An 11,129-nucleotide genomic window follows, 5' to 3' on the forward strand; every position below is an offset into this window, starting at 1 on the left:
AGATGGCCAGACATTCTCCTTCAGGATTTTTTTGGAAACAGCAAAATTCATGGTTCCATTTATCACAGCAAGTCTTCCAGGTCCTGAAGCAGCAAAACAGCCCCAGACCTTGGGGTTTTACTGTTGGTATGAAGTTCTTTTTTCCAAAATGCAGTGTTACTTTTACGCCAGACTTAATGGGACACACATCTTCCAAAAAGTTCAATTTTTCTCTCATCAGTCCACGGCGTATTTTCCCAAAAGTCTTCACTATGTCTTTAAACATCAAGATGTTGTCTGGCAAAACTAAGACTAACCTTTTTGTTCTTTTTGCTCAGCAGCGCTTTTCATCTTGGAACTCTGCCATGCAGACCATTTTTGCCCAGTCTCTTTCTTATGGTGGAGTCATGAACACTGACCTTGACTGAGGCAACTGAGGTCTGCAGTTCTTTGGATATTGTTGTGTGGTTTCTTGTGACCTCTTGGATGAATGGTTGCTCTTGTTCTCGTTGCATTGCTCTTGGGGTAATTTTGATCGGCGGCCACTCCTGGGAAGGTTCTCCACTGTTCCATGTTTTTGCTATTTGTGAATAATGGCTCTCACTGTGGTTCGCTTGATAGCTTTAGAAATGGCTTTATAACCTTTTCCAGACTGATAGATCTCAATTACTTTCTATCTCATTTGTTTCTGAATTTATTTGGATCTCGGCATGATGTCTAGCTTTTGAGGATCTTTTGGTCTACTTCACTTTGTCAGGCAGGTCCTACTGAAGAGATGTCTTGGTTGCGAACAGGTGTGGCAGTAATCAGGCCTGGGTGTGGCGAGAGAAATTTAACTCAGGTGTGATAAACAAAAGTTTTAACAGCGGGCAAACACTTTTTCACACAGGGCCATGTAGTTTTGGGTGTTGTTTTCCCTCAATAATAAAAACCTTCATTTGAAAACTGCATGTTGTGTTCACTTGTGTTATCTTTTACTAATATTTTAATTAGTTTGATGACCTGATACATTAGTGTGACATGCAAAAAAAATTTGCAACTAACTTTAATTTCTCTCTTTCTCTCTCTCTCTCTGAATCATTCTCTCTCTCTCTCTCTCTCTCTCTCTCTCTCTCTCTCTCTCTCTCTAGATAGATAGATAGATAGATAGATAGATAGATAGATAGATAGATAGATAGATACAACTTTATTGTCATTGCATTGTACAGGTACACAGCAACGAAATGCAGTTTGGCATCTACCAGAACTGCAAAATGTAGGCGTTGTGCAAAAGTGCAGATAAATATATGGCATATTTACAGCAAGTGATAAAGTGATAAATATGTAAACATATGTAAAGTGAATAAATATAAAGTCAGTAACAGTGCAGAGATGTGTGGACATCAATTTAGAGTACAGGAATGGTTCTGAGGCTATGGCATTAAAGAGTAATGTGCAGAAGTGAAGTTTATAAGATTATGGCATTTAAGAATTAGCAGCTAAATAACATTCTACTATACTGTGTGTATATATATATATATATATATATATATATATATATATATATATATATATATATAAATAAATATATATAAATATGTAAGCATATGTACAGTGAATAAATATAAGGCAGTAACATATATATATATATATATATATATATATATATATATATATATATATATATATATATATGAGAGAGGGAGAAAAGTTAGTTGCACATTTTTTTTGCATCCAAAAGGTGTTCAATAACTTTTAAAATATGTTAGCAGTAATATGTATTTTTCAAATGGATCCACAAAAATGAGAGAAGCTAAGGGATTGTATAAGAATTACAGGACTTGTTTTACTTTGCATATTTTTGTGTCCTTACAGTAGTCAACTAATGAATTCGATTATACATGTATCATAATGTAACTAACTTATGGCTAAATCTTTTTGTTTTTGTTTTAAATTAATATAAAGGGTGGATAATTAGAATATATTGTATGTTCATCTATTGCAACATAATATATGTATTACTACTCTGTTGTACTAAATAAAATAGCTTGCCAATAAGTTTTCTTTTTTTATTTAAAATGTAATTTGGAAAAATGTAATAGTATTGAAATGGTCCAGACTACTGTTTACTGCATCTTCTGTAGAATATATGACACTTCTCACTTTAACAAATTGAACTGTTACCATATTTGTCTGAATTTATTTTTTTGAAAAATATTATTAAATATTAAAATAATATAACTTATTATTAGTTGGACATATTTGTCTTAATCCACCATCTATATACTATACCCTTCACATTGTCAAGTTTAAGTGTTAATTAAAGTAATTATTTTTGTAGTTCTATATTTTATACGGTTAAGGTTAGACTAATCCCAACTTCACTGATGTTTTTAACCTTATAAATTGAGCAGTTCTATAATTTTTATTTAAAATCCGACTATATCTGAATTATATTTGGTACAATAACTATTTCTAAACATATTGTACAATATTCTACACCTACTTTAGTATATAAACAGAGAATATGTTATACTCTATTATAATAACTTTTACTGTAATTTTTTTATATAGGGATAGACTTAAAGGCACCAAACTTATAAGCACAAACATATGACTTATTTTACGCTTTAACGCTTTTATAATCTATTTATCTCTGTAAAGCTGCTTTAGGACAGTTTGTGACAGTTTCCATTTGTAAATGACCCATACACATAAAACTGAATTGAAATTAAATTGAATGATTCAATTCAATTCAATTAATTTTTATTTGTATAGGTTATTTTCAAATGGTCTTTACACAGATAATGTGGTGATTAAAAGTGAATATGTTCTTTATAAGTAAGTTTGTCCCTGATGAGCGAGCTGGTGGCGACTGTGGCAAGGAAAAACTCCCTGAGGTGGCATAAGGAAGAAACCTTGAGAGGAACCAGACTCAAGAAGGAACCCATCCTCATCTGGGTTGCACCGAATGTCCATTTATAGCAGATATACAATATTGCGGGGTACAGTGATGATGATCAGAAGCGAAAAGAAGTCAAACTGATAGCGATCAGTCAAATAAGACCTGAGCCAAGAGAGCTGTTCCCTTTATTCTAACAACGTTCTCAAGTCTAGCAAGCAGTATAGTGTAATCAGTGGTGTCAAAAACTGCACTAAGGTCGAGCAAAACAAGTAAAGAGACAAAACCCTGATCAGAGTCCATTAGCAGGTCAATGATACATTTCTATTTGGAAAAAAATGTAATAACTTCTATCTAGTTCTAAATAATTCTGCACCTTCTCTCAATTATGTTACACCCCTTACTGTGACCTTACTTTAATGTCACCAAAGTTTACTTTAATTAAATGAATCAAAGTTTAATTTGTGCATGAAAACATTTGGCATCTGACATAAAATTTGACATGTCACCAAACAACTGAAATAAAGTGTTGCAGAAATACTGTAATCAGTACTAGAAAGCTTTACATGAATAATGGATGTATATTTATTATTATATTCTTTAATAGTCATAAATATACATCCATTATTCATGTTGAGGATAATTTCCTGATTTTATTGTCATTATTTGTAGAATACTTACTGTATCAGGAGAGCTTTTACAAGTTGTAAACTTTCAATAAATAAATAAATATATTTAGCATTTTTTAATGCAAGCTGTGCACGAGTGACTGGTTTTGTAATACAGTGGAACCCACTTATCTCGACCTCGGTTAACTCGACAACCCTATTAAGTCGACGTTTTGAAGTGGAACCGCCAAATTCTCGCTTTGTCTTAGCATTTTCTCATTTTTTATGTCGATTCTTTTATGTTGCCGAACCCTAATACCTCGAGCACAAAGGGGGGGCAAATTTGCCACTTAACATCGGTTATCTTGATCGGCACTGTGCAGCCGCAGAAGAACTCGTGAAAGTGGCGGAAAAATCAAAACTTACAGATGCTACAGGTGTAGGATACTTTTCAGAGCTGTGTGTCAGAGTGAAATGACTCGAGAATTTAATGTTGACACTGGTTAGCTTTTTGTAAAAACGAACTGCACGTTTTTAGTGATTTTGTAAACGATCTGTGTGTTTGCAATGTTGGAGAAGATAATAAAGGTTTGTATCGAGAATAGACGGTGGTTTGTATTGTATACTGGTAAATCTCTGCTGTTAGTTGGTGCACATATGCTTTTTGTTGTTAAATGTTATGCGATGAACGGGAGGCGAAAGCCGAAGTGAAAACAAAACAGTTTATTGCAACGCAGGGCAAAGCCAAACACAAACACTCGCCTTGAAAGTGAATATTCTGGTGGTGCGCTCTGGGAGCGCGGTCCACTAAGTCCCAAACTGAAAAGAGGCAGTCTGTATATATATAATCCACGGGTGCGTTTGGTAGAAGCGCGGCGCTGAACAGCACCCGGGAGAACGTGGGATGAGCAGCAAAGAGTTAACAGGATCGGGGGGAATCAGGGATGCGCTTTGGGAAGAAAAGCGCAGCCGTTGAGAGAGTGCGGAGACCGAGTGGGAAGGCACGTACCGGGATACACATAAGCGATAACAACGACTGCTGTGAACCAACATATACCAACAATAATGGACGGTGAGAGTGTGGAAGTGAGGGGTTTAAATAGGAGCTGGTGATGAGTGCTAAATGTGCGCGATTGAAGCCGGGAGCTTCAGAGAAAGCAGAGGTTTGACAGCCGCCGAAGGGGGCGTAGCAAGTGGATTCCTTACAGTTAACAAACATGTATGTACATTTTTATAGCATGCCTTCATCAAACAAATCGCGGCAACGCTTTTGTGTAAAAAACCTCCAAAAACACTTGCATGTACATTCTCATTTATAACGCACATCATGTACATAAAGAAATTTCAAGCACGTTAATATATTGCCGCCATATTGATTTTCGTTTATCTCAATCATCGGTTACCTCGACGCTTTTTGGCGTCCCCCTAGGACATCGACATAACCGGGTTCCACTGTATTTACTATGGCAACAATGGGATTATCTTCATTAATTATAACTACTTAGCCCCTGTCTAATCTGGTTACTTTTTTAAAAAATTATTCATTTTAATTATTATTCAACAAAAGCCATGCGTGTTTATAACAAATTATGAGTAAACTAGATCTTTAATTCTAAACCTTTTTGAATACAAAATTAATTCAGATAGTTTTTCATTGGGAGCTGTAGTTCATTGGAGTAGCTTGAGTTTTGCCACACGTTAACAATGCTCCATAACGATCCAGAGCCACAAGATCAGTAACTTGGTATAAAATTGAGGTAAATGCTCAAATATTTCCTGATCAGGATTTCCTACACTTGATTAAAGGGTTGTATTTTAATTAAAAATATTATGCTTTAGGGAGGAGCCTACTAACTGCACAAATATAAACATTATTTTTAGGGCATTCAATCTACAAACCCAATTCCAAAAAAGTTGGGACACTGTAAAAATTGTGAACAAAAAAGGAATGCAACAATTTACAAATCTCATAAATTTATATTTTATTCACAATAGAATATAGATAACATATAACATGTTGAAAGTGAGACATTTTGAAATGTCATGCCAAATATTGGCTCATTTTGGATTTCATGAGAGCTACACATTCCAAAAAAGTTGGGACAGGTGGCAATAAGAGGCCAGAAAAGTTAAATGTACATATAAGGAACAGCTGAACTGGGATCACCAATTCCCCCAATGATGCGGCGAAAATAGTGTAGCAATATCAGACAAGGAGTTTCTCAGAGAAAAATTATCATCATCTACAGTACATAATATCATCCAAGGATTCAGAGAATCTGGAACAATCTTTGTGCGTAAGGGTCAAGGCCAGAAAACCTGTGATCTTTGGGCCCTTCGACGGCACTGCATCACATACAAGAATGCTACTGTAATGGGAATCACAACATGGGCTCAGGAATACTTCCAGAAAACATTGTCGGTGAACACAATCCACTGTGCCATTAGCTGTTGCCAGCTAAAACTCTATAGAGTCAAAAAAGAAGCCATATGTAAACATGATCCAGAAGCGCAGGCATTTTCTCTGGGCCAAGGCTCATTTAAAATGGACTGTGGCAAAGTGGAAAACTGTTCTGTGGTCAGACGAATCAAATTTTTAAGTTCTTTTTGGAAACTGGGATGCCATGTCATCCAGACTAAAGAGGATAAGGACAACCCAAGTTGTTATCAGTGCTCAGTTTAGAATCCTGCATCTCTGATGGTATGGGGTTGCATGAGTGCATGTGGCATGGGCAGCTTACACATCTGGAAAGGCTGAAAGATATATCCAAGTTCTAGAACAACATGTGCTCCCATCCAGATGTCATCTCTTTCAGGGAAGACCTTGCATTTTCCAACATGACAATGCCAGACCACATACTGCATCAATTACAACATCATGGCTGCGTAGAAGAAGGATCCGGGTACTGAAATGGCCAGCCTGCAGTCCAGATCTTTCACCCATAGAAAACATTTGGCGCATGATAAAGAGGAAGATGCGACAAAAAAGACCTAAGGCAATTGAGCAACTAGAAGCCTGTATTAGACAAGAATGGGACAACATTCCTATTCCTAAACTTTATAAACTTGTCTCCTCAGTCCCCAGATGTTTGCAAACTGTTAGAAGAGGGAATGCCACACAGTGATAAACATGGCCTTGTCCCAACTTTTTTGAGATGTGTTGATTCCATTAAATTAAAAATCAACTTATTTTTCACTTAAATTGATACATTTTCTCAGATTGAACATATGATATGTCATCTATGTTGTATTCTGAATAAAATATTGAAATTTTAAACTTCCACATCATTGCATTCTGTTTTTATTCACAATAAGTCTGCACATCTCCCTTATTCTTAAAGAACGGTACCAGCACACTCCTTCTCCCTATCTCAGGCATCCTCCCACCTTCCAGAATCTTGTTAAACAATCTGGTTAAAAACTCCACTGCCATCTCTCCTAAACATCTCCATGCTTCTATCGGTATTTCATCTGGTCCAACTGACTTTCCACTCTTCATCCTCTTCATCAGCTCATCATATGCCTTTTCCTTGGCTTTTGCCACATCCATCTTTACCTGCTGCCACATCTCCTTGTACTCCTGCCTACTTTTCTCATCACTCTGTTGATTCCCAATTCTGTTTTGCCAACCTCTTTCTGCTGTCCTGCACTTCCTCATTCCACCACCAGGTCTCTTTGTCTTCCTTTCTATTTCCAGATGTCACACCAAGTACCTTTCTAGCTGTCTGCCTCATCACTTTTGCAGTCGTTGCCCGGTCGTCTCCTCACCATCACCAAGCCCCTGTCTGATCTCTTCCCTGAACCTTACACTACAGTCTTCCTCCTTCAGTTTCCACCATCGTATTCTTCTCTCAGTCCTCACTCTCCTCCTCTTTTTCTTCACCTCCAAAACCATCCTACAGACCACCATCCGTTGCTGTCTAGATACATATACTTATACATATACATATACATATACATATACATATACTTTCCCCCGCCAACACCTTACAGTCAACAATCTCCTTCAGGTTGCATCTCCTACATAGAACATAGTCCACCTGTGTGCACCTTCCTCCACTCTTATACGTCACCCTATGATCCTCCTTCTTCTTGAAATATGTACAGTGCTTGACCTACGAGTGAATCAATGTACGAGTTTTTCGAGGTACGAGTCTTCACTTGATCGATTTTTTGCTTTGTTACACAAGCAAAAAATGTAGGTACAAGCTCGTGACGCCGCTGCTAGATGGTGTAGTGAGCAGTGGCGCCACAGCATCCTTTAGTTGAAAGTGAGGAAAGCGTGGTGAAAAAGCCAAGAACTAGTGAAAGCGAAGACTGTGACGAAAATTAAGATAAGCAAAGAAAAAAAAAGTAAAAAAGAAAAAAAAGAAGAAGAAAAAACCAAATGTGAAGTAACAATTAAGTTTAGGGATAAGTAGTGTACAGTAGTGATAGCAAAAAATGAGTCTTCCATCCTCCTCCGCCTATCTCCTCTACCCTCCACCTCCGCCAGCGTCTTTGTTAGCTCAAGTTGTCTCATCTCCAAGGTAAGTACACTGTAGAAAACCTTATTATATTTTTACATAATCTTTCTATTATGTTTTTATTATATTATTTAGATATGTATTTTCCTTATTAAATACCATGAAATAAAAATGGTGTGGCATTTTGAGGTTTGGACCAAATTAAGGGCATTTTAAGTATTTTCAATGGGGAAAATTGATTTGATGTGCGAGCAAATTGAGCTACAAGCTCGGCCACGGAACGAATTAAACTCGTAGGTCAAGGTATCACTGCCATTTCCATCCTTTCAGTAAAATCTACTACCATCTGCCATCCACATTCCTCTCCTTAAGACCATACCTACCCATCACCTCCTCATCACCTCTGTTCCCTTCACCTACATGCCCATTCAAGTCTTCCCCAATCACCAATCTTTCATTCCTAGGTACACCTTCTACCACTTCATCTAATTCACTCCAAAATTTCTCTTGTTCCTCCATCTCAGACCCCGCTTGTGTAGCATAAGCACTGATGACATTTATCATCACCCCTTCAACTTCCAGCTTCATGTTCATCACCCTATCAGAAACTCTCTTCACCTCCACTACACTCTTACTGTACTCTTCCTTCAGAATCACCCCTACACCATTTCTCTTTCCATCCACACCATGATAGAACAGTTTAAAGCCACCAACAATGTTCCTGGCCTTACTCCCTTTCCACTTGGTCTCCTGAACACACAACATATCTACCTTTCTCCTTTCCACCATATCAGCTAACTCTCTCCCTTTACCCGTCATAGTACCAACATTTAAAGTACCAACACTAACCTCCACTCTCCTCCACTTCTTCTTTTCCTACAGATTTGGCACAAATTTTCCGCTGGATGGTCTTCCTAACGCAACGTTCCCCATTTATCCGGGTTTGGGACCGGCACTAAGAGTGCACTGGCTTGTGCAACTCTAATGGCTGGGTTTTGTTTGCTATGATTGACAAACCAAAAAAGACAATAATTTTTTAAAACTTACTTGTAGTTAAAGCATTCTTCTCACACAACTGTAAATGTAAGTGTGCTAAGCCTTAGTTTTCTGTGTTTTGTTTAGAACTTAAATCATACCTAAACACTCTCATTATCTCCAGCAACCCCAAAGACCTTAAAACTTTTTCACTGTATTACCTGTTTGATTATTTTTGTTCAGTGATTTAAGATTTAGTATAAGTATTATGTACAAGTATTATGTTAAATAAAGAAAGGACCTTGTGAATAAATGTGTGTTGTGTTAAAGGTTTTAATTTTGCCTTCTTTATATATTTTTTTTAATAAAAATGGTCAAACAAATGCACGCTGATTGCGCGTTAATAAAATTAGTGCAGTTAAAATTAATTTGCGTTAACGCATTATTAACATGTTAATTTTTACAGCCCTAAAATATATCTATCTATCTATCTATCTACACTGTTAAAAATGTTTCTGTTAAAAAACAGTAAAGAACTGGCAGCACGGTTGCCAGCAACTTATTGTAAAATTACCAGTGTCTTAGTGTTGGTAAAATTTACAGTTGGCTACTGTTTTTGCAAATACAACATAACACTGTTTATACATTAAACATTATACATTAAACTGTATCATAAGCATACCCTGTGTCATAAGCATACCCTGCATACCCTGTGTCATAAGCATACCCTGCATACCCTGTGTCATAAGCATACCCTATATATACAATTCTCCTATTTTTTTCCTATATATATATCTTTATCTTTATATATTTTACATAGTTTATTGGTTTTATTTATCTGCCTTCTTTTTCCCTTGTTTTATTTCTTCCCCCACCCTATTCCCTCATGCCAGTTAGTCGTATAAAGCATTTCACTGCATGTCGTACTCTGTATGTATGTGTATGTGACAAATAAAATTTGATTTGATTTGATTAAAGTATATTCCTGAAAATATAATTAGCAGTTTTTTTAAACCTTGTGATTTAAGAAATTACCCCAGTTGAACTACAAAACACCACATTACTACCATGTATAAATGTACTCTTTAACAGAAGTAAATCAGCTTTAGAGAGTTGTTTCAAAATATCTTCTTTATTAAATTGTCTTTGTATAAAAACTAAATAACATTAAAGAAAATAACACAGATTCTTATTTACAGAACATTTGTATAAAATAAAAACAATGGTCAACCAAAAGCCCAAAGCTTATTACATGCATGGAAATACATCTAAATGTAAAAAAAATTACTCTGGAAAGAAAGACAACGTGAATGACAGAAAACACCCAAGTATATATAGTATTTTTTAATGAATATGCATGTGTGTGATGTGTGTGTTGTGAGTGTGTGTATGCGATGTTTGTGTGTGTCTGTGGTCTGTATTACTTATATAAAGTCCTACTTAAAATCTATTTATTTTTTAAGTAGACTGGAGACACGTCCGCTTTGATACTCTTACAGCCTTGTGCTCTTTTCTGAATTTATCCCGATTTACCGCCTGAAAAACAAATGTGTGTGTTTAGAACTAGGAGGGGAAATGATTACTCACAGAGAACATATAGCAAAAAAGATTCTAAAAATAAAGAACAGTTTTCATTCCGAAAGGAAAACAAGCTCCAGCACACAGATCTTTCAGGCAAAAAAGTAAAACACAATAACAACGATAATTAAGTTTTTTTTTCTAACGCTGGAGGCTTTATGAATTTCAGAAAAGCAGCGGAAAACACCAGTCATTTTAGTGTGATACAAAGACTGTGATTTCAGTGCAATGGAGTTTAAAAAATTAACTTTACAGAAGGATTATCACATATTTTGCTGAATGAAACTCACCCGGTAACTGGGAATAATTCAACCCGAGTCTGAAATCCAGCTGCACAACACAGTGGTGCATTTTGCGTATTAATCACTGAAAATGAGCAAATAGAAGAAAGATTCACTTCCAATATCCACCATACTGTACATGTTAGCTGCCATAGCAACTGTAATGAATTTTGTCCCGCAAACAAAAAGGGAACTCACCTGTTAAGGTTATGAAGACGGATAAAAGTCCCCGCGTGCTCACTGCAGTTTACAAAAATACTGTATAGTAATGTTTATTTTCTCTGAGTAATAAAGACAGCAAAATGCCGTTATATTGTGTTAACAACATTTTACAACAATAAAACAGTAATGTACTGCTTTT

General features: G+C 36.2%; 1 long non-coding RNA gene across 1 annotated transcript; it reads right to left on the reverse strand.

Moving 5' to 3' along the window:
• Positions 1-10,095: 10,095 nt before the first annotated feature.
• Positions 10,096-11,045, reverse strand: LOC124393916. The gene is made up of 3 exons (XR_006927406.1): positions 10,967-11,045; positions 10,778-10,853; positions 10,096-10,445 (listed from the first exon to the last, which is right to left on the reverse strand). It is a non-coding gene; the product is annotated as an uncharacterized LOC124393916 (long non-coding RNA).
• Between the last annotated feature and the right edge of the window lie 84 nt (positions 11,046-11,129).

This window comes from Silurus meridionalis, chromosome 11, assembly GCF_014805685.1.
Source record: "Silurus meridionalis isolate SWU-2019-XX chromosome 11, ASM1480568v1, whole genome shotgun sequence".
Classification (NCBI taxonomy): Eukaryota; Metazoa; Chordata; class Actinopteri; order Siluriformes; family Siluridae; genus Silurus; species Silurus meridionalis.